The sequence below is a fragment of the Vicia villosa genome, linkage group LG2 (assembly GCF_029867415.1).
Source record: "Vicia villosa cultivar HV-30 ecotype Madison, WI linkage group LG2, Vvil1.0, whole genome shotgun sequence".
In the NCBI taxonomy this organism is placed as follows: Eukaryota; Viridiplantae; Streptophyta; class Magnoliopsida; order Fabales; family Fabaceae; genus Vicia; species Vicia villosa.
This window is the reverse complement of record NC_081181.1, coordinates 223,529,442-223,554,002: the sequence shown is the minus strand read 5'-3', so window position 1 is coordinate 223,554,002 and position 24,561 is coordinate 223,529,442. Positions and strand designations below refer to the sequence as shown.

Genomic DNA, 24,561 nt, shown 5'->3' with positions numbered 1-24,561 from the left:
CGTTCCACAAAATCCCTAAACACAAAAAAAAAACGATGAACCTTCTCTCTGTGTCTGCGTAAAACCCTTTCATCTAATCGCTTTTCACCCTTCTTCCCGTTCTCATCCTTCTTCATAGCAACCGCAACAACCTCTACCGCCTCTTTCTTCTTCACTGTTGCCAAAACCAAATCCCCCTTATGTGGAGGAGAAACCCTTACTCTCAAACTAATCTTTAACAGGTCCACCTTTCAACATATTCTTAACCCAAACCCTAACCTTCTCCAAAATCAACGGTTTCCCTTTCACAACAACCGCGAAGTCAAAAGCTTACACGCCTAAAAAAAAACAATGAACAAACCCTAAGAATATTTCCTTCTCACTTTCTCTCTCGGAGGAGAAACAAACCCTAGATTTCCTTCTCATTTTCTCTCTCTGCGACGACGAACACATTGCTTTTAGAGTTCCAGATTCTCCACCGTTGATTCTGTTCAGATTTTCTAAGGTTAGTTCTGATTTTGGTCTTTTTCAAGGTTAATTTAGTTTTAGTTTCCATTAGTAGAGAAATTTCGGTGTTGCTACTGTTGTTGCATTCAAATGTTACATAATGAGGCTTTCTTTTTTGAAGATGTTTAAAAGGTTACTTAATGAAAGTTTGCTTCTTTGAGTCGGTGAAGGTTGTATGAATTCATGTGTTTCATAAATTGATAATTTTCTTGGAAATTGGTGAAGTTCAACCTTGAACAAGATAGATTTATGTTCATTTATCCATTTATAGTGGCTGGAGTTGGCTTTTAAGTTTAATTTTGAAGTTGTTTTCTACTGATTTTTTGTTAAGAAAGATAAGTGGGGTGTTAGGAATTTAAATTTTGGATTGGTTTGACTTTTGTGTTTAATTTGCTGGTTGGATTTTTTGTTTTGGATTGGTTTTCTCTTTCTGCTAGATTTTGTTAAGAGACGAGTGAGGTATTCTTAGGAAATGGAATTGGTGTTGTTACTGTTGTTACTGTAACAATAACAAGATCGACAATATATAATCATACAAGTTATATGATTATGCAACATGGAAGGACTTTAGGGGAAAAGAAATACTATAAGTAAAAATAAGCATGATATATGAAAGATTGTTAGGATACTATATAATAAAAATGTTTATCGTATCTTATATAGAAAAGAATCTTTTGAAGTGATTTTAGTGGCACCAATTTTAAAAAATAAAATGATAAAAATTGTATATGATAAAAATGTTTATCTTATATTGAAAAGAATCTTTTGAAGTGGTTTCAGGGGCACCAATTTTAAAAAATAAAATAATAACAATTGGTTAATAAGATGAGAAAAGACAAAGAAAAGGAACATATGTAGTAGTGTCAATCTGTTGAGAGTTGTTTGTCAGTGTCAAACTTTGATGGTGCTATAGTTTACATTGCAAACTTTGTTGACTCACACCTTTGCTTGTATAGTTTTGTTTCTTGTGTGGTGGTGTTTTTGTTTGAGAATATTGATTGAGCTTGTTGAACTCTTTTAGATATGTGCCTTTTAGTGTGATGTACACTGGTTGTGTAGTCCTGCAATATTATGCATGTCTTGTAACTTGTCATCTCCATGGGAGTATCTATTATACAATAAATTTTAGATAGTGTTTTAGGATATTGTGTTTTATGAATAAATTTAGGATATTGCAACTTGTCTCTTTTTATGAATTGACATTTAGGATGCTCTTTAAATAAAATAAAATAAGATCATAGAGGTATTCATGATTTGTGTCCATTTTTTATTTGAGGTGACAAAGGTTGGTGAGGTCCTCAACAATTTCATTCAATGACCGAAAAAACTTTTGCGTCTTGTTACTAATAAGGTATTCATTTTTTGTGTCAATTTTCTATTTCAATATAAAATTCTATCTTATGATATCTAATATTTTATCTTAATTTTTTAGGATGTTGAAGGAAATAAAAAAGATGTCTTTCAATCTAAAAGGTCAGAACTTGAAAACACTGGCGCTGAAAAATTGATGTTAAAGATAATGTCACGGAAAGATGATGTGAAGTTCAAATTGAAAGGGGATAAATTGTTCAATAACGTTGCACAAATTTTATTATAGAATCCATTTGAAGTAATTTGGTTAGGTAAAAAATGGTAATCATAGGTCAGTTCTATTTGTTTTTGTGCTTTTGTTGTAGGCCTCATAGTTTGTTAAACTTTGCTTAGACTAGCTAGAGTTTTGGTAATAGCATATAGTTTAATTTTGACAAGAGGTATTTAGTTCCATGGTACTGTTTGGAACATTGCTTCTTGAATATTTTTTAACAGATCAAATTTATTCAAAATTTGGTTCTATGGTCTTTTGTATTTTGAATATTTTATACCAGATCAAATTTACTTAAAACTTGGTTCTATGGTCTTTTGTAATAATGGTTGTGTATGAAATGTTTGATTAGTGGTTGGTTGTGATAAAATTTTGTATTATTTTTATAATTTTTTGTACAATAAAATAATAATTAAAAAATGACAATAAAAAAAAAACAACATTGTGCTTTTGAATCGAACAAACCAAATTAAAATAATATTACTGAATAATATGAACCGATATAAATTTGAGATTTTAAATCGGATCATATAGATTTAAAAACTCTCGTTACTTTTTGAAATTTTTTTAAATCGGATCAAACCTGATTTAAAAACCAATTTTTTTTAAATCGGCCAGAATTAAATCGGACCACCAACCGATTTAAAAAGTTGTTTTTAACCGATTTAAAAAGTGTTTTTTGTACTAGTGACTCTAGGAACAAATGCTTAGACACAAGCTAAAACTTTCTTAGAGTATCTTGACCACCACGTGATCACTCTAATTACAACTGCTTAGACACAAGCTAAGACTTCCTAGAGTATCCTGATCAACACTTGATCACTCTAGTTACTTAAAAATTAATGTAATCAATTCTAAGAGTATTACAAATGCTTCTTAAATGCTATAATCACAACAGTGATATTTCTCTTAACGTTTAAGCTTAATCTCACTAATATATTACAACAGCAATGTAGTGAGCTTTGATGAAGATGAAGTTTTCTGAGCTTTGAATTTGATCAGCGTTTCAGCAAGTTAATTGTTAGCAAATCGTCAAACTTGCTTCTCATCAGAACTTCATACTTATAGGCGTTTGAGAAGATTACCGTTGGGAGCATTTAATGCTTTGCGTGTTCCGTACAGCATTGCATTTAATGTTTCACGCTTTTGTCAACTACCTCGAGCCTTGTTCACGCTGTGTCTACTGACGTTGCCTTTAATAGCTTCCAACGTTCCTTTTGTCAGTCAGCGTAGCCTGCCACCTGTACTTTCTTCTGATCTGATGTTTGTGTATACAACGTTTGAATATCATCAGAGTCAAACAGCTTGGTGCATAGCATCTTCTTGTCTTCTGACCTTGAAGTGCTTTTGAGCGTGATACCATGAGAACTTCAATGCTTCTGCTTCTGATCTCAAGTTCTTCTGATGCTTTCATAGACCCATGTTCTGATTCTGCCTTGACCATCTTTTGATGTCTTGCCAGACCATGTTCTGATGTTGCATGCCGAACCTTCTGAGACAAAGCTTCTAAGCGCTGATTTGTGCATACTCTTTATATATTTCCTGAAAAGGAAATTGCAATGTATTAGAGTACCACATTATCTCACACAAAATTCATATCCTTGTTATCATCAAAACTAAGAATATTGATCAGAACAAATCTTGTTCTAACAATCTCCCCATTTTTGATGATGACAAAAACATATATAAATGATATGAATTTGCGATCAGAAAGAGCAGACGGCTAAAGACAATTTACACAACTATAGCATAAGCATGTGAATATGTCTCCCCCTGAGATTAACAATCTCCCCTAGAGATGAATAATCTCCCCCTGAAATTAATACTAGAAGAATTTTAATAATAAAAGACTTCCCTGAGTATTTCAGTAGAGACGTTCACAGTGCTTGATCTTCAGAACATTCATGACTTCTGATTTCTGCTTCCACCGGACAGCTTCAGAACTTGAATTTCTTTGATCCACAGAACATTCACAGCTTCTGACTTCTGCTTCCATCGGACAGCTTCAGAACTTGAATTTCTTTGATCCACAGAACATTCACAGCTTCTGATTCTTGATTCCATCAGGACAGCTTCAGAGCTTGAATTTCTTCTTTCATCACTTCATGCTAGATTGTATCAGAACATTGTTGAATGTACCAGAGCATCATCAGAGCATCTCTACATCCTGAAATGTTACAGAACAAAACTAAACGACAAAAGTCAGCATGAATGAGTCAGAACATAGAATATGTTTCAGAACATATAATATGTATCAGAGCCAAGAACACATAATATGTAACAGAGTCATATGGTATGTGTCAGAGCACATAAACATAATGTTTCAGATCATATTCTATCATCAGAATATCTGAACATTCTTCCTTCTTGCTTCTGATTCTGAAGCTTCATAGCACTCAGCTTGCTTCAAGAATCCAAGAACTTGATTTATCTTATGTTGATCTTGAAAAGAGAATCTTCAATTCCTGCAACAACAACAACTTAAAGCATAGAACTTTGCAAGTTCTGTTAGTAATGTGGGGCCTTTGTACCCGGTAACTGATAATATTAATCAGATCATTTATCATATATTTTCTCCCCCTTTTTGTCATAACATCAAAAAGAATATGAAAGATTCAGATGTAGAAAACGACAAAGTCAAACTTTTCATTGATTAAGCAAACAGAATTACAAAAGAGGAATGCAGAAAAACAGATGCAACAAGGAAAGAAATCTACAAAGACTTAAGGACAACAACCCTAGCTTAGACATAATCTTAACTAACAATATCATGAATCCCTACAATCTTCTCAGTTTGTTCAGCCATGAAAGCTTGATACTCTGCATGCCTGTCCATACTGGAACCTCCACTGTAAGAGAATGCATGAATCTCAAGGAGGAAGTGAGAGACAGTTCACAGGAGGAGAGCAAATGTCTCAAATGGGACTTTATCTTAACATAGAAGTCAAGGACATGAGTCTTAACTTCATCCAATATCTCAGGAAAGTCTTCTTCCTTTGGGTTAATGTTGATAACATCATCAAGGAGAAGATCTGACTTAAGACTTCTTGGAATCTTGAGAGATCCATCTTGAAATCTATGTCGGCAACCCCTGAGATATGCTTCTCAATCTGGAACCAAACAGTTCTTCCAACCGTCTTATTCAAAAAGATTGACCACCCTTGAGCCTTTGTCTTCGTTTTTGGTTTGAAACCATAAGCACCCAAGTCATCAGAGTCCACAGAATATTTACACAAAACTTCCATTTCTGATGGAGGAAAGTAGCGAGTTTTCAGTGGAGAAATCTTTTGTCTGTTGAATGCTTGTTGGGAGGAAGTTGAAACAGGATTCATGATGAATGCTAGGTTGAGAATGAATAAACTAAGGTTTATGCAAGACACTTATAAAGAGATAGAGAGAGAGAGAGAAAGCAATGATGACAATGAACGCACAGAGATAGAGAAAAATAAATAGATGGAAAAGAAACGTTTGAGAAAGATGAAACGAAAAAAAATAAACTGAAGGGAAATAAAAAGAAAAGAAATAAACTGAAAAGATGGATAGCATTTAATGTTACATGACGTGAGGAGAGATAATAATGACAAAGAAGTGATTAGAACAGTTACCTAAGTAGGCGTCCCCTCAACTGCACGCAGGCTTGTCCAGAAATAGTGAACACGTGTTTACCATCTGGAAAGCCAGTTACAGCTGTTTTTACTTTTAAAGAGATTCTGAGTCAACTTAGACAATGAAACGTTAGTAATAACAGAATCACTACTTCTAATTGATTACAATTAGAACTTCTTATAAAATACTAATCCAATCTCATTTCAGAAGATACTCATACATAAGATCTTCTTATCTTCTCATTCTGGGCATAAATCTATACTGATATTCTTTAGAATGAACTTAAATCTATCTTCAGCAAGGGGTTTTGTAAAGATATCAGCCCATTGATGGTCTGTATCCACAAAGTTTAAAGATATAACACCCTTCTGAACATAGTCCCTTATGAAATGATGTTTAATCTCAACATGTTTAGCTTTTGAATGTAAGATAGGATTCTTAGATAAACATATTGCAGAAGTATTATCACAGAAGATAGGAATGTTACTCTCATATATATGATAATCTTCTAACTAACTTCTCATCCAGAGCATTTGTGTGCTACAACCAGCAGCAGCAACATATTCTGCTTCTGTTGTTGAGAGGGCAATTGTAGCTTGCTTCTTGGTGTATCATGAGATCAGATGACTTCCAAGAAATTGACAACTTCCAGAAGTACTTTTCCTTTCAATTCTATCTCCAGCATAGTCAGCGTCACAGAATCCTACTAAGTTGTACTCTTTGGATCTTCTGTAAACTAAACCAACGTTAGTAGTACCTTTCAGATACCTCAGAATTCTCTTAACCGCAGTTAAATTAGATTCTCTCGGATCTGATTGGAATCTAGCACATAAGCAAACACTGAATAGAATGTCAGGTCTAGAAGCAGTTAGGTATAGAAGTGATCCAATCATACCTCTGTACAACTTCTGATCTACCTTCTTACTTACCTCATGCTTACCTAGGACACATGTTGGATGCATAGGAGTTTTGGCTTCTTTGCTTTCAGAAAGATTAAACTTCTTCAGAAGTTCTTTCACATACTTCGTTTGATGAACATAAGTTCCATCAGAAGTTTGGTTGATTTGAATTCCAAGGAAATACTTGAGTTCTCCCATCATGCTCATTTCAAATTCATCCTGCATGGACTCAGCAAACTCCTTTCCAAGTGTAGCATTAGATGTCAGTAGTACAAAAATACCTTTTTAGCAGAGGTTGTTAAGTCAGTTCACCTGCCACCTGACTTAAGAAGTGACGCGGTGACAATTTCGTAAATATTTGTAACTTAGTTAGGTCGGTTGCATTTAAAACCGACTTAACAAATATTAAATAAAAATAATATAATTCACATTAAATTTCTTAAGTCGTCTTTATTCATTAATTGACTTAAGAAGTCGATTTTTTAAGTCAGGTATTTCCCACCTAACTTAAGAAGTTTAGTTTACTTATAATAAATTAAATTCTAACATATATTATGAAGGAATCGAACTCCCAACCTTCACCTAACTAAAGTTTTATATATAATATAATAATATTATAATGATAAACATATAATTATATTTAGTTGTATAAAGAATTAATAAATAAGAAACAAAACTTTTCTATTTTCTATCTTCCCGTGAAATCTCCAAACAAACATATTCCTGCTTCTCGCCTCTCGCTGCTCTCTACTCACAAACCACGGTGCACTTGCTACTCGTTATTCACCGTCGTTGGCCTTCCACCACCGGTTGCTCGACTGTCTTGTACTTAGATTGTATTTCTTGTTAAGGTAAGCTTATCCTTATTTATATCTTCTCTAATAAACATTTAGGGTTTCACTCAATCCTAAAACTCCTTCTTCTCAAACCTTCATAAAAATCCCATTTTCTCTCTTAATTGAAGAGTTACAGAATAGTAAGAGGGTTTGATTTTAGTGAGAAACAGATTTGAGGTTTGATTTAAGAATTTAGGTTAGGATTCAACAATTATGTGTATAAATATTTATTTTATTGAATCCTAGCCGCCATTTAATCCTCCAACAGAGATGAAGATGAAATTCATAATCTTCATCGCCTAAGCCTTCATCTGGATTAAATCATCGGTTTGGGACTACCGTCGACACCCTTTCATCATCTCTGTTGCGAAACTGATGGAGTAAAGCCACCGCGTCGGAGTTTCTCATATCTCTATGAACAGGTGAGTGTCTTCCTTTCATAAATTCCTTAGTTTAAACTTTGAAAAGTAGATGGACCAATTTTGTTGAAATCTTAGCTTGTCCGTCTCTCCCGAACTTTGAATCCCATTATAAGGGAATTGGGTTTATTGTTACTTTAAAATTGGATTTCTGCTATGTTTTGGTATAGGTGTAGAGTTAGAGTTAAAATATAAACACTAATATGGATGTAGAGTTAGAGTTAAAAACAAATAATCCCACTATTGCGAAACTTGTATAACAGTAGAGGCAATTAAATTGTAATTTTCGAACCTGAACAAATATTAAAGACTTTGATTCAAAATGCTTGTTCATAAAACTTGATGTTGATAGTATTTGTGTCATATTGCATAAGTATATTCTCTCACAATGGTTCCATCTGGGAAAATATATGTGATTGTTGTAATCAAGTTTTATTCTTATATAGCTTGCTTCAACTCTTCAATTTAACTCTTACTTCATATTTGATTTGTTACTTTTTGATAGATTCTACTTGTGGTAAAATTCCTTCTCTTACTGCTCCTGAAGGCATTTCTGTTAGAAGGTTTGTTCTATACTCAGATGATGTGAATTATGAACTCTTAATTTCACTTTATTAAAAAAATTTGTTTATAAAAATATATTTACTGAGGTAAAATCAAATGAGAAAAAAGAGTACAATTGAAATACTTTTATACAATTAGTAGGGTGAAAGTAAATATAAAGTATACGGTAAATTTTTTGAAGAGAAGAAGAATGTCAAATTGGCCATCACAAAATATTTGTACCATAAAACTACCGTGTTTGAACAAAAATATTTACTTTAATCAACTTAAGTGTCATTTTCCTTCCAAAATTTCTAGTGTCACACTCATGTCGTTGAAGTTTTTGGTTAGTGTCTTTTTCTAATGCTACTTTTCACCATAGTTATATCAATATATATAAACAAATAAACTAATGTGTTACATTGAAATAAATATACTCTCAATGTTTGAATTTTATAACCATCTTTAACCATAATTTCCTGACAAATACTCATATCTTTGAAATGTATGAACTACCCTTCTTCATGTTGAAATTCCCCTGTTATTAGTTGCTCTTGCTAAGCTTCATAATACTCTTTTTCATTTTTTTCTATACTAAAGATGTTGTATGTGTTGGGATATATAGCCTCTGTCAAGGTTGATTTCATAGCAGGAACAAAAACTATATCATGCCTGGAAGCTACTAGGTAAATACTTTTGAAAACCAACATCTATTTTTTTGTGCTTAGTCTATAAATTATTAAATAATGCAGTTTTATTTTAATAATATAATCTTGCTTATTGTAGGAATCTTGTAATCAAGTTTAATCAGAACTTTTGTGGGGCAACTAATGTCTCCTGATGTCACATTCTTCTTCGTCACGTGGACTGAGTTCTCTTTCTCCTTCAGTTTATAGTTCTAGTCACATTCCTCCAACATAGAGTTATTTTCTTCTGACAAAAATATAACTTTTTATGATTCATCATATTGTTGCATTGCAGCCTGACATTGTTGCTCGTGGGGATAATATTCTGGCTTCCTTGTCACCTGTTTATTCTAGCCTAGAATCTGATTCAAGTCAAGATGTGTATCTGCTATTAACTTCACAATTGAATCAGTAACTTCAACACCATGCCCCCACATATCTGATATTGTCGCATTTGCTGCAAAGACTATCCACCCAACTTAGAGCCCCGCCGCAATTAAATCTTCCCTTGTCACAATAGGTAAAAGAATTTTCAAACCTTTTTGTCACAGTTTTAAATAAAGGTATGACTGCAATCTGGTCGCGACATAACAGTTTTCTCCCTTTCTATGAAGCTTCTCTAAAAAACGAATGCAGTCAATACATTGGAGTCAAGGGAGTATGTACAAAAAAGCTGGTCCATTTGGTAATTATCAATAATTGTCAATTATAGCCTGTAGACTTGCCTCACTTAAGGTAATCAAAAGAAATAATAGAACTCAAGTGGCATATATCCTGAAAGTTTGTTTATAACCAATGATTTCTCTTTGCCGTAGGTATATACAAGTTAGGAAGTGTATTATTCTTAGTAACTGTAGAATTAAGTCATGTTCTCCCCACTTCTAACTTCCTGCAATCCATTTTCATGCCGATTGGGTTAGAATGTCTTGTACTGAAGCTTTTGTATTCACATGATTTTTATCATGTAATAAAATATTTTTAACTTAGCACTCATCTTTTTCCTGATGTAGTCTTCACTCTTCATGAGTTTTAATTTATTATAATATAATGGTATATTTTTGCTGATATATTCTTTTATTTTTGTTGTCGGGATTTGTACTAATTAGTTTTCTACAGTGACAAATAGTTAGCTGTTGGGTTAGGCATAGTTAATTTAAACCTTAATTTAGGTCTTACTTTATGATTTGTTTCTATCTATGATCTTTAGACAATTATTTGCAGTACCCTTTTTTTTACTTGTTATATATGGATAGACATTTTGCATAATATTTGATAAGACAATATTTGTATTTCTAGGTCTTTATAAAAAATAAAATTGATAAGACAATATTTGTATTTCTAGGTTTTTATGAAAAAAAATTGCATAAAAATTCAACTTGTTAGGTCGGTTAAATATATCTGATTTAAGATATAAACTTCTTAAGTCGGGCACAAATGGCATAAGGAGTTCTAAAAGTCTAAACTTATTAAGTCGGGTGCTATTTAACCGACCTAACAACATTTTCTTAAGTCAGGTCCAAAGCCGACTTAAGAAGTCAAAACTTCTTATGTCGGCATTTCTTAGGTCAGGTTCGGAACCGTCTTAAAAAGTCATTCTTAACCGACTTAAAAAGTGTTTTTTCCACTAGTGTGTTCCAAAGATGATATCATCAACATATATTTGACATATTAGAATATCCTTTTTAAAGGTTTTACAAAAGAGAGTAGTGTCCACTTTTCCTCTAGTGAAACCATTTTCCAGAAGGAAGGAACTTAAACGTTCATACCAAGCTCTCGGAGCTTGCTTCAATCCGTATAATGATTTCTTTAATTTAAAAACATGATTTGGAGACTTAGAGTCTTCAAAACCAGGGGGTTGATGGACATAAACTTCTTCATCTATATAACCATTTAAGAAGGCACTCTTAACATCCATCTGATAAAGAGTGATGTCATGTTGAGTGGCAAAAGAAATTAAAAGACGAATAGATTCTAACCTGGCCACTGGTGCAAAGGTTTCTGTGTAGTCAATCCCTTCTAGCTGACTATAACCTTGAGCAACCAGTCTGGCTTTGTTTCTTACCACTTCTCCCTTCTCGCTTAGCTTGTTTCTGAACACCCATTTAGTACCAATGATGTTAAATCCTTTTGGTCTAGGAACCAAGTCCCATACGTCATTCCTTGTAAACTGATTTAGTTCTTCTTGCATGGCAATTATCCAGTCAGGATCTTCTAGAGCTTGATCAACAGAAGTTGGCTCGATCAAAGAAACAAGACCTAATTGATATTCTGCATTGTTCTTAAGGAATGCCCTTGTTTTGATGGGATCATCTTTCTTCCCAAGGATCACATCTTCTGAATGAGCTGAAGCAAGTCTAGGTGATCTTCCGACCGTTGGTTCTTCAGAAATCCTGAGATTCTCTAAAGATGCAGCAACTTGATCTTCTGATCCATTGCTTCTGAGACTGCCAGCTTCTGCAACATTGCTTCTTGGTTCTACTGCTTCTGATATATCAATATCAAAATCTGCAAAATTCTCAAACTGCTTTGGTTTTTCAAGACCAAGCTTATCATCAAACCTGATATTGATTGATTCTTCTACAATCAATGTTTCAGTATTGTATACTCTGTAGCCTTTTGAGGGTTTAGAATATCCAAGAAGGAAACACTTTTGTGCCTTAAAATCAAACTTACCAAGATGATCTTTAGTATTCAGAATAAAACATACACATCCAAAAGGATGGAAATATGAAATGTTGGGCTTTCTGTTCTTCCACAATTCATAAGGAGTCTTATTTAGAATAGGTCTTATAGAGATTCTATTCTGAATATAACATGCAGTGTTTATTGCTTCTGCCCAGAAATGCTTAGCCATATTGGTTTCATTGATCATGGTTCTGGCCATTTCTTGTAGAGTCATATTCTTTCGCTCTACAATTCCATTTTGTTGTGGAGTTCTAGGACAAGAGAAATCATGGGCAATACCATTTTCTTTGAAGAACTCCTCAAAGAATCTGTTTTCAAATTCGCCACCATGATCACTTCTAACCTTTATGATTTTACACTCTTTCTCAGATTGGATCTGAGTGCAGAATTCAAAGAACACTGAATGAGACTCATCTTTGTGTTTCAAGAACTTTACCCATGTCCAGCGGCTATAATCATCAACGATGACTAATCCATATTTCTTCCCTCTGACAGATGCTATTTTGACAGGGCCAAACAGATCAATGTGCAAGAGTTCTAACGGCCTTGAGGAAGAAACAACATTCTTAGACTTGAATGCAGGTCTGGAGAACTTGCCCTTCTGACATGCTTCATAAAGAGCATCTGATTTGTATTTCAGATTTGGGAGTCCTCTGACCAGATTTAGTTTGTTAATCTGAGAAATCTTTCTCAAACTAGCATGTCCTAATCTTCTGTGCCAGATCCATTGCTCTTCAGAAACAGACATAAGACAAGTCACCTTCTGATTCTTAAGATCTTGAAGATCTGTCTTATAAACGTTGTTCTTTCTCTTGCCTGTAAATAGGATTGAGCCATCCTTCTGACTTACAGCCTTGCAAGACTTTTGATTGAAGATTATATCATAACCATTGTCACTTAATTGACTTATGGACAATAAGTTATGCGTTAATCCTTCTACAAAAAGTACATTAGTTATGGAAGGAGAGTTACCAAACTTTATAGTTCCTGAGCCAATGATTTTGCCCTTCTGATCTCCTCCAAACTTGACTTCACCACCTGGTTTAAGCACCAGATCTTGGAATGTAGACCTTCTTCCCGTCATGTGTCTCGAGCACCCAGAGTCCAGGTACCATGACATTTTGCTGTTTGTCCTCTTTGCCGCCAAGGATATCTGCAACAGAAATTATCTTCTCCTTAGGTACCCACAATTTCTTGGGTCCTTTCTTGTTAGTTCTCCTCAAGTTCTGATTGAACTTGGGTTTAATAAAATATTTAACAGGAGGAACAACATGATATTCTTTAGGTTTGTCAGCATGATATTTCTTAGGATGTGTCTCATGCTTCTTGGTGTGAACAGTGTTAAACTTCTATGCATGTGAAGTGAGCCTAATATCATGAGCATGGCCATATTTGAACTGATCATACAAAGGCTTGTATGTGATCTTCAGATCATCAACAGGTTCAAATTTATGTGAGGTGTCACCCTCATAGCCAAAACCAAACCTTCTGTTTCCAGAAACACCATATATCATAGAAGCAAGATGGCTTCTGCCAATACTTCTAGATAAGAATTTTCTGAAGCTCGAGTCATATTCTTTCAGAATATGATTCATGCTAGGAATGGATTTTTCTGTTTCAGAAGGAGATCCACTATCTTTGGATAGATTTAAAACTTTTTCCTTCAGTTCAGAGTTTTCCACTTCCAGCTTCTTAGTTTCAAATTCAAATTGCTTCTTCAGCTTTTTGTATTTGATACTAAGATGAACCTTGAGTTCCAGAAGTTCTGTTAATCTGGAAACTAACTCTTCTCTAGATTGTTCAGAAAATACCTCTTCAGAATCTGATTCTGATGTAGATTCCGATCCATCATCTTCTGTAGCCATCAGCGCGAAGTTGGCTTGTTCTCCTTCAGAGTCTGATTCTGATTCTGATTCAGAATCATCCCATGTTGCCATAAGACCTTTCTTCTTATGAAACTTCTTTTTGGGATTCTCCTTCTGAAGTTTTGGACACTCGTTCTTGTAATGTCCAGGCTCATTGCACTCATAGCAGACAGCCTTCTTCTTGTCAGATCTTCTGTCACCAGAAGATTCTCCACGTTCAAATCTCTTTGAACTTCTGAAGCCTCTGAACTTCCTTTGCTTGCTCTTCCAGAGTTGGTTTACCCTTCTGGAGATCATGGACAGTTCATCATCTTCTTCTTTAGATTCTGATTCTTCAGGATCTTCTTCTCTAGCCTGAAAAGCGTTAGTGCATTTTTTAATATTAGATTTTAATGCAATAGACTTACCTTTCTTCTGAGGATCGTTTGCATCCAGCTCTATTTCATGGCTTCTCAAGGCACTGATAAGCTCTTCCAAAGAAACTTCATTCAGATTCTTTGCAATCTTGAATGCAGTCACCATTGGACCCCATCTTCTGGGTAAGCTTCTGATAATCTTCTTTACATGATCAGCCTTGGTGTAGCCTTTATCCAGAACTCTCAATCCAGCCGTTAGAGTTTGAAATCTTGAGAACATCTTCTCAATATCTTCATCATCCTCCATCTTGAAGGCTTCATATTTCTGGATTAGAGTAAGAGCTTTAGTCTCCTTGACTTGAGCATTTCCCTCATGGGTCATTTTCAATGACTCATATATATCATAGGCAGATTCCCTGTTAGATATCTTCTCATACTCAGCATGAGAGATAGCATTCAGCAAAACAGTCCTACATTTATGATGATTCTTGAAAAGCTTCTTCTGATCATCATCCATTTCTTGCCTGGTAAGCCTTACGCCACTAGCATTTACTGGATGTTTGTAACCATCCATCAGAAGATCCCATAGTTCACCATCTAGACCAAGAAAGTAACTTTCCAGTTTATCTTTCCAGTATTCAAAGTTTTCACCATCAAATACTGGTGGTCTAGTATAACCATTGTTACCATTATATTGCTCAGCAGAGCCAGATGTAGATGCAGATGAATTTGTTTGAGTTTCACCATCCATCTTATACTGAAGCGTTTTTCTCTTCCTGAATCTTTTCTAAACACGGTTAAGTGCTTGCACCTTAGAACCGGCGCTCTGATACCAATTGAAGGATAGAAAAACACTTAGAAAGGGGGGGTTTGAATAAGTGTAGTTTAAAAACTTAGACGATAAAAATAAATTGCAAAGTTATTTTTATCCTGGTTCGTTGTTAACTAAACTACTCCAGTCCACCCCCACGGAGTGATTTACCTCACCTGAGGATTTAATCCACTAATCGCAACAGATTACAATGGTTTTCCACTTAGCCCACGACTAAGTCTTCTAGAGTATCCTGATCACAACCTGATCACTCTAGGAACAAATGCTTAAACACAAGCTAAGACTTTCTTAGAGTATCCTGACCACCACGTGATCACTCTAATTACAACTGCTTAGACACAAGCTAAGACTTCCTAGAGTATCCTGATCAACACTTGATCACTCTAGTTACTTACAAATTAATGTAATCAATTCTAAGAGTATTACAAATGCTTCTTAAAAGCTATAATCACAACAGTGATATTTCTCTTAACGTTTAAGCTTAATCTCACTAATATATTACAACAGCAATGTAGTGAGCTTTGATGAAGATGAAGTTTTCTGAGCTTTGAATTTGATCAGCGTTTCAGCAAGTTAATTGTTAGCAAATCGTCAACCTTGTTTCTCATCAGAACTTCATACTTATAGGTGTTTGAGAAGATGACCGTTGGGAGCATTAAATGCTTTGCGTGTTCCGTACAACATTGCATTTAATGTTTCACGCTTTTGTCAACTACCTCAAGCCTTGTTCACGCTGTGTCTATTGACGTTGCCTTTAATAGCTTCCAACGTTCCTTTTGTCAGTCAGCGTAGCCTGCCACCTGTACTTTCTTCTGATCTGATGTTTGTGTATACAACGTTTGAATATCATCAGAGTCAAACAGCTTGGTGCATAGCATCTTCTTGTCTTCTGACGTTGAAGTGCTTCTGAGCGTGATACCATGAGAACTTCAGTGCTTCTGCTTCTGATCTCAAGTTCTTCTAATGCTTCAATAGATCCATGTTCTGATTCTGCCTTGACCATCTTCTGATGTCTTGCCAGACCATGTTCTGATGTTGCATGCTGAACCTTCTGAGACAAAGCTTCTGAGCGCTGATTTGTGCATATTCTTTATATATTTCCTGAAAAGGAAATTGCAATGTATTAGAGTACCACATTATCTCACACAAAATTCATATCCTTGTTATCATCAAAACTAAGAATATTGATCAGAACAAATCTTGTTCTAACAAGACATGCCCAAAAAGTGTGTAAATTGAAGAAGTCATTATATGGACTGAAGCAATCTCCAAGAGCATGGTTTGGAAGATTTACAAAATCCATGATAACTTTTGGATACATCTGTTAGAACAAGATTTGTTCTGATCAATTATCTTAGTTTTGATGATAACAATAATATGAATTTTGCTTAAGATTATATGGTACTCTAATCCAATGCAATTTCCCTTTCAGGAAATATATAAAGAGTACGCATAATTCAGCGCTCAGAAGCTTTGTCTCAAAGGGTTCAGCATGCAACATCAGAACATGGTCTGGCAAGACATCAGAAGATGGTCGAAGCAGAATCAGAACATGGGTCTATGGAAGCATCAGAAGAACAAGAGAACAGAAGCACTGAAGTTCTGATGGTATCACGCTCAGAAGCACTTCAAGGTCAGAAGATCAGAAGATGCTATGCACCAAGCTGTTTGACTCTGATGATATTCAAACGTTGTATTCACAAACATCAGATCAGAAGGAAGTACAAGTGGCAGGCTACGCTGACTGACAAAAGGAACGTTAAAAGCTACTAAAGGCTATGTCAGTAGACACAGCGTGAACAAGGCTCGAGGTAGTTGACAAAAGCGTATAACATTAAATGCGATGCTGTACGGAACACGCAAAGCATTAAATGCACTCAACGGTCATCTTCTCCAACGCCTATAAATATGAAGTTCTGATGAGAAGCAAGGTTAACGATTCTGCACCAAAACAACTCATATCAAACTTGCTGAAACTCTGTTCAAATCTAAACTCAGAATCTTCATCTTCATCAAAGCTCACTACATTGCTTTTGTAATATATTAGTGAGATTAAGCTTAAACGATTAAGAGAAATATCACAGTTGTGATTATCGCTTTTAAGAAGCAATTGTAATACTCTTAGATTGATTACATTAAGTTGTAAGGAACTAGAGTGATCGTGTGGATCAGAATACTCTAGGAAGTCTTAGGAGTGAACTAAGCAGATTGTAACTAGAGTGATCGTGTGGATCAGTATACTCTAGAAAAGTCTTAGAGGGTATCTAAGCAGTTGTTCCTGGAGTGATCAGTGTGTGATCAGTAGACTCTGGAAGACTTAGTTGCTGACTAAGTGGAGAACCATTGTAATCCGTGCGATTAGTGGATTAAATCCTCAGTTGAGGTAAATCATCTCTGCGGGGGTGGACTGGAGTAGTTTAGTTAACAACGAACCAGGATAAAAATAACTGTGCAATTTATTTTTATCTGTCAAGTTTTTAAAGCTACACTTATTCAAACCCCCCCTTTCTAAGTGTTTTTCTATCCTTCAATTGGTATCAGAGCGCCGGTTCTAAGGTGCAAGCACTTAACCGTTTTTAGAAAAGATTCAGGAAGAGAAAAACGCTTCAGTAAAAGATGGTTGATGAAAGTGAAAAGTCTACACCTGCATCTACATCTGGCTCTGCTGAGCAGTACAACGGTAACAATGGTTATACTAGACCGCCGGTATTTGATGGTGAAAACTTTGAATACTGGAAAGATAAACTGGAAAGTTACTTTCTGGGTCTAGATGGTGATCTATGGGATCTTCTGATGGATGGTTACAAACATCCTGTAAATGCCAGAGGCGTAAAGCTGACAAGGCAAGAAATGGATGATGATCAGAAAAAGCTTTTCAGGAATCATCATAAATGCAGAACTGTTTTGCTGAATGCTATCTCTCATGCTGAGTATGAGAAGATATCTAACAGGGAAACGGCCTATGACATATATGAGTCCTTGAAAATGACTCATGAAGGAAATGCTCAAGTCAAGGAGACTAAAGCTCTAGCTTTAATCCAGAAGTATGAAGCCTTCAAGATGGAGGATGATGAAGACATTGAAAAGATGTTTTCAAGATTTCAAACTCTTACTGCTGGATTGAGAGTTCTTGACAAGGGATACACCAAGGCTGATCATGTAAAGAAAATCATCAGAAGCTTACCCAGAAGATGGGGTCCTATGGTGACTGCATTCAAGATTGCAAAGAATCTGAATGAAGTTTCTCTGGAAGAGCTCATCAGTGCCTTAAGAAGTCATGAAATAGAGCTGGACGCAAATGAGCCTCAAAAGAAAGGTAAGTCTATTGCATTAAAATCCAATATCAAGAAATGCACTAACGCTTTTCAGGCTAGAGAAGAAGATCCTGAAGAATCAGAATCTGAAGAAGAAGATGAACTGTCTTTGATCTCCAGAAGGCTAAATCAACTCTGGAAGACCAAGCAAAGGAAGTTCAGAGGTTTCAGAAGTTCAAAGAAATTTGAACGTGGAGAATCTTCTGATGACAGAAGATTTGACAAGAAGAAGGTCATGTGCTATGAATGCAATGAGCCTGGACACTACAAGAACGAATGTCCAAATCTTCAGAAGGAAAATCCCAAGAAGAAGTTTCATAAGAAGAAAGGTCTTATGGCAACCTGGGATGAGTCAGAAGATGATTCAGACTCTGAAGATGAGCAGGCCAACTGTGCGCTGATGGCGACAGAAGATGACGGATCAAAATCTACATCAGAATCAGATTCTGAAGAGGTATTTTCTGAACTTACTAGAGATGAGTTAGTTTCCGGTCTAACTGAACTACTGGAACTCAAGTCTCAGATTAGTCTCAAATACAAAAAGCTGAAAAAGCTATTTGAATTTGAAACAAAGAAGCTTGAGTTGGAGAATTCTGAATTAAAAGAAAAACTTTTAAAATTATCCAATAATGTTGGATCTCCTTCTGATTCAGAAAAATCCACTCCCAGTCTAAACCATATTCTGAAAGAATATGATTTAAGTTTCAGGAAGTTCTTATCTAGAAGTATTGGCAGAAGTCAGCTAGCTTCTATGATATATGCTGTGTCTGGAAACAAAAGAGTAGGCATTGGTTTTGAGGGTGAAACCCCATACAAACTTGAACCTGTTGATGAAATGAAATTCACATACAAGCCATTGTATGATCAGTTCAAGTATGGCCACTCCCATGATATTAGGCACACTTCACATGCTCAAAGTTTTCACATTGCACACACCAAAAAGCATGTGACACAACCTAGGAAATATCATGAAACTCACATTAAAAATTATCATGCTGTTCCTCCTATTGCTTACAATGTTAAACCCAAGTTCAATCAGAACTTGAGAAAATCTAACAAGAAAGGACCCAAAAAGATGTGGGTACCTAAGGATAAGATTATTCCTATTGCAGATATCCTTGACTGCAAAAAGGACAAAGCACAACATGTCATGGTACCTGGACTCTGGATGCTCGCGACACATGACAGGAAGAAGGTCTATGTTCCAAGACCTGGTGCTTAAGTCTGGAGGAAAAGTCAAGTTTGGAGGAGATCAGAAGGGCAAGATAATTGGCTCTGGAACTATAAAGTCTGGTAACTCTCCTTCCATTTCTAATGTACTTCTTGTAGAAGGATTAACACATAACCTCTTATCTATCAGTCAATTGAGTGACAATGGTTATGATATAATCTTTAATCAAGAGTCTTGCAAGGCTGTAAATCAGAAGGATGGCTCAATCCTATTTACAAGCAAGAGGAAGAACAACATTTATAAGACAGATCTGCAAGATCTTATGAGTCAGAAGGTGACTTGTCTTATGTCTGTTTCTGAAGAGCAGTGGGTCTGGCACAGAAGATTAGGTCATGCTAGTTTGAGAAAGATTTCTCAGATTAACAAACTGAATCTGGTCAGAGGACTCCCTAATCTGAAATTCAAATCAGATGCTCTTTGTGAAGCATGTCAAAAGGGCAAGTTCTCCAAACCTGCATTCAAGTCCAAGAATGTTGTGTCTACCTCAAGGCCATTAGAACTCTTGCACATTGATCTGTTTGGCCCAGTCAAAACAGCATCTGTCAGAGGGAAGAAATATGGATTAGTCATCATAGATGATTATAGCCGCTGGACATGGGTAAAATTCTTGAAACACAAGGATGAGACTCATTCAGTGTTCTTTGATTTCTGCATTCAGATTCAATCTGAAAAAGAGTGTAAAATCATAAAGGTTAGAAGTGATCATGGTGGTGAATTTGAGAACAGATCCTTTGAAGAATTCTTCAAAGAAAATGGTATTGCCCATGATTTCTCCTGTCCTAGAACTCCACAGCAAAATGGGGTTGTAGAACGAAAGAATAGGACTCTGCAAGAAATGGCCAGAACCATGATCAATGAAACCAATATGGCTAAGCATTTCTGGGCAGAAGCAATAAACACTGCATGCTATATTCAGAATAGAATCTCTATCAGACCTATTCTAAATAAGACTCCCTATGAATTGTGGAAGAATAGAAAGCCCAACATTTCATATTTCCATCCTTTTGGATGTGTATGCTTTATTCTGAACACTAAAGATCATCTTGGTAAGTTTGATTCCAAAGCACAAAAATGTTTCCTTCTTGGATATTCTGAACGCTCAAAAGGCTACAGAGTATACAATACTGAAACATTGATTGTAGAAGAATCAATCAATATCAGGTTTGATGATAAGCTTGGTTCTGAAAAACCAAAGCAGTTTGATAATTTTGCAGATTGTGATATTGATATATCAGAAGTTGTTGAGCCAAGAAGCAACGCATCAGAAGCAGAGCTTCTCAGAAGCAAAGAATCTGAAGATCAAGTATCAGCTTCTCTGGAGGATCTAAGCATTTCTGAAGAACCATCTGTCAGAAGATCATCCAGACTCATCTCTGGTCATTCAGAAGATGTCATTCTTGGAAAGAAGGATGATCCAATCAGAACAAGAGCATTCCTTAAGAACAATGCAGATTGTCAATTAGGTCTTGTATCTTTGATCGAGCCAACTTCTGTTGATCATGCTCTAGAAGATCCAGACTGGATAATTGCTATGCAAGAAGAACTGAATCAGTTTACAAGGAATGATGTTTGGGATCTTGTTCCTAGACCAGATGGATTCAATATAATTGGTACAAAATGGGTCTTCAGAAACAAGCTCAGTGAGAAAGGCGAAGTGGTAAGGAACAAAGCCAGACTGGTGGCTCAGGGTTATAGTCAGCAAGAAGGGATTGATTATACAGAAACCTTTGCACCAGTGGCCAGGTTAGAATCTATTCGTCTATTAATTTCATTTGCCACTCAACATAACATCACTCTTTATCAGATGGATGTTAAGAGTGCCTTCTTAAATGGTTATATAGATGAAGAAGTTTATGTCCATCAACCTCCTGGTTTTGAAGACTCTATGTCTCCTAATCATGTTTTTAAACTTAAGAAATCATTATATGGATTGAAACAGGCTCCCAGAGCTTGGTATGAACGCTTAAGTTCTTTCCTTCTGGATAATGGTTTCACTAGAGGAAAAGTGGACACTACTCTCTTTTGTAAAACCTTTAAAAGGGATATTTTAATTTGTCAAATATATGTAGATGATATTATTTTTGGAACATCTAATGCTACACTTGGAAAGGAGTTTGCTGAGTCTATGCAGGCTGAGTTTGAAATGAGCATGATGGGAGAACTCAAGTATTTCCTTGGAATACAAATAAATCAAACATCAGAAGGAACGTATGTTCACCAAACCAAGTATGTGAAGGAACTTCTGAAGAAGTTTAATCTTCTAGACTGCAAAGAAGCCAAAACTCCTATGCATCCAACATGCATTCTAGGTAAGGATGAGGTAAGTAAGAAGGTAGATCAGAAGTTATACAGAGGTATGATTGGATCTCTTCTATATTTGACTGCTTCTAGACCTGACATTCTGTTCAGTGTTTGTTTGTGTGCTAGATTCCAATCAGATCCTAGAGAATCTCATTTAACTGCTGTTAAGAGAATTCTAAGGTATCTGAAAGGTACTACTAATGTTGGCTTAGTTTACAGAAAATCTAAAGAATACAACTTAGTAGGATTCTGCGATGCTGACTATGCTGGAGATAGAATTGAAAGAAAAAGTACTTCAGGAAGTTGCCAATTTCTTGGAAGTCATTTGATCTCTTGGTATAGCAAGAAGCAAGCAACCATTGCTCTATCAACAACAGAAGCAGAATATGTCGCTGCTGCTGGTTGTAGTACACAGATGCTCTGGATGAAGAGTCAGTTAGAAGATTATCAGATATTTGAGAGTAACATTCCTATATTCTGTGATAATACTTCTGCTATATGTTTATCTAAGAATCCTATTCTTCATTCAAAAGCTAAACATATTGAGATTAAACATCATTTCATAAGGGACTATGTTCAGAAGGGTGTTATATCTTTAAACTTTGTTGATACAGACCATCAATGGGCTGATATCTTTACAAAACCCCTGGCTGAAGATAGGTTTAAGTTCATTCTGAAGAACATCAGTATGGATTTATGCCCAGAATGAGAAGATGAGAAGTTCTTATGTATGAGTATCTTCTGAAATGAAAATGGATTATTTTTTTAATCAGAAGTTCTGATTGAAATCTTTTAGAAATTATGATTCGGTTATTACTAACGTTTCATTGTCTAAGTTGATTCAGAACCTCTTTTAAAGCAAAACAGCTGTTACGTTTTTATCTCGGGATGGTAAACCTGTCGTTACTATTCATGGATAAGCGCGCGTGCAGTTGAAGGGACACCGACCATAGGTAACTGTGCTAGTCACCTCATTTGTCTTTATTATCTCTCCTCACGTCACGTAACATTAAATGCTATTCATCTTTCGTTTCATTTTATTTTCTTTTAAATACTCTTCAAACTCTTCTCTTTCCCTCTCATCTTTCTCTATCTCTTTGCATTCCTCATCAAGTTTTTCTCTCTCTCTCTTCCGTTTTCGTCTCTTGCTCAAACATTTTTTGTTTAAAAATCCTAGCTCAAACCTAGCGTTCACCCTAAGCCTGTTGAAGATCTATGACTCAAAGGCGACAGATCTCTGCATATCTCGGGATGACTCTCCTAATACCTCTCAAGTCAGACCTCTTCTTTGATGTTGTTATCAACTTTCACCCAAAGACAGAAGACTTTCTTGAGTTATGGGAGGAGGTTAAGAATGATATTCTTAACTTCTATGTTGAGGGAAAGCCCCGTTTGCAACATTAGCTCTCTGTCTGTGAACTGTCCCTCTCTTCCTCTTTGGTCACTTGGATCTCTCCTACAATGGAGGTTCTAGTCTGGAAGACAAGAGTCCACAGGGATTCTTGATGGGTTGACACCGAGCGTGTCCTGCTAGGGTGCTGTTTTTAATTTTTGTAGTCATTTCCTCTTGGGATGACTTTTTATGTATTTGCTAGGAATGTTTCTCATCTTGTTAAACATAGGAACCTTTTGTAATATCTTTTGATTATTAATGAAAAAGTTTCTTTGTTTTACATTCCAGTGATCTTATTTGTCGTGTTATTCATCTGAATCTTTTGAAATATTCTTTTTGATGTTATGACAAAAAGGGGGAGAAGATAAATGATAAATGATTTGATTAATCTATCAGTTGCTGGGTAAAGCTCCCACACATTTTCTAACAAGAACTGCAAGTTCTATATGGTTTAAAGTGTTTTGCAGGTATAAAGAACTGAAGAGAATCTCCAAAGCAAACACAAGAAGCAAAACCATGGAAACTGAAGCAAGCCGAGTGCTGTCAAGCTTCAGAGATCAGAAGCAAGAAAGAAGAATGAATCAGAAGCACTGATAATAGAATTTGATCTATATTTGTCTATTTACTCTGACAAAATTCTATTTGCTCTGATACATTATTTAAGCCTATATGGCTCTGATACATATAATGTTATAGCTCTGATACATATAATGTGTTAGAAGTTACATTTTATGTTCTGACTCGTTCATGCTGACTTTTGTCGTTTAGTTTTTTGTTCTGTAACATTTCAGGATGTAGAGATGCTCTGATGATGCTCTGGTACATTCAACAATGTTCTGATACAAATCTAGCATGAAGTAATGTTGGTAGAAATTCAAGCTCTGAAGCTATCCGAGGGAAGCAGAAATTCAAAGCTGAGAATGTTATAAAGATCCAGAAAACTCAAGTTCTGAAGCTGTCCTAAATGGAAGCAGAAATCAGAAGCTGTGAATGTTCTGAAGATCAAAGAAATTCAAGTTCTGAAGCTGTCCTGAATGGAAGCAGAAATCAGAAGCTGTGAATGTTCAGAAGATCAAAGAAATTCAAGTTCTGAAGCTGTCCTAGATGGAAGCAGGAATCAGAAGCTGTGAGTGTTCTAGGGATCTAAGGAAATTCTAGTTCTGAAGCTGTCCTATGGAAGCAGAAGTCAGAAGCTATGAATTCTCTAAAGACAGAAGCTTATATGATCGTCTCTACCGAAATAATCAGGGAAGTCTTTTATTAAAATTCTTCGAGTATTTATTTCAGGGGGAGATTATTTATCTCAGGGGGAGATTGTTAATCTCAGGGGGAGACATATTCATATGCTTATGCTATAGCTGTGTAATTTGTCTTTTGCCGTCTGTTCTTTCTGATCGCAAATTCATATCATTTATATATGTTTTTGTCATCATCAAAAAGGGGGAGATTGTTAGAACAAGATTTGTTCTGATCAATTATCTTAGTTTTGATGATAACAATAATATGAATTTTGCTTAAGATTATATG

At 35.6% G+C, this 24,561-nt stretch overlaps 1 long non-coding RNA gene across 4 annotated transcripts; it reads left to right on the top strand.

The window, feature by feature from the left end:
• Positions 1–7,250: 7,250 nt before the first annotated feature.
• On the top strand, positions 7,251–10,043 carry LOC131654034 (uncharacterized). Of its 4 annotated transcripts, none has more exons than XR_009299193.1 (7): positions 7,251–7,424; positions 7,656–7,831; positions 8,334–8,391; positions 8,997–9,057; positions 9,158–9,242; positions 9,353–9,577; positions 9,672–10,043. It is a non-coding gene; the product is annotated as an uncharacterized LOC131654034 (long non-coding RNA). The 4 variants fall into 4 exon arrangements; XR_009299194.1 differs by having other exon boundaries at positions 9,158–9,577; positions 9,672–9,792; positions 9,873–10,043; XR_009299192.1 differs by having other exon boundaries at positions 7,678–7,831; positions 9,158–9,577.
• The last annotated feature ends 14,518 nt before the right edge of the window (positions 10,044–24,561 follow it).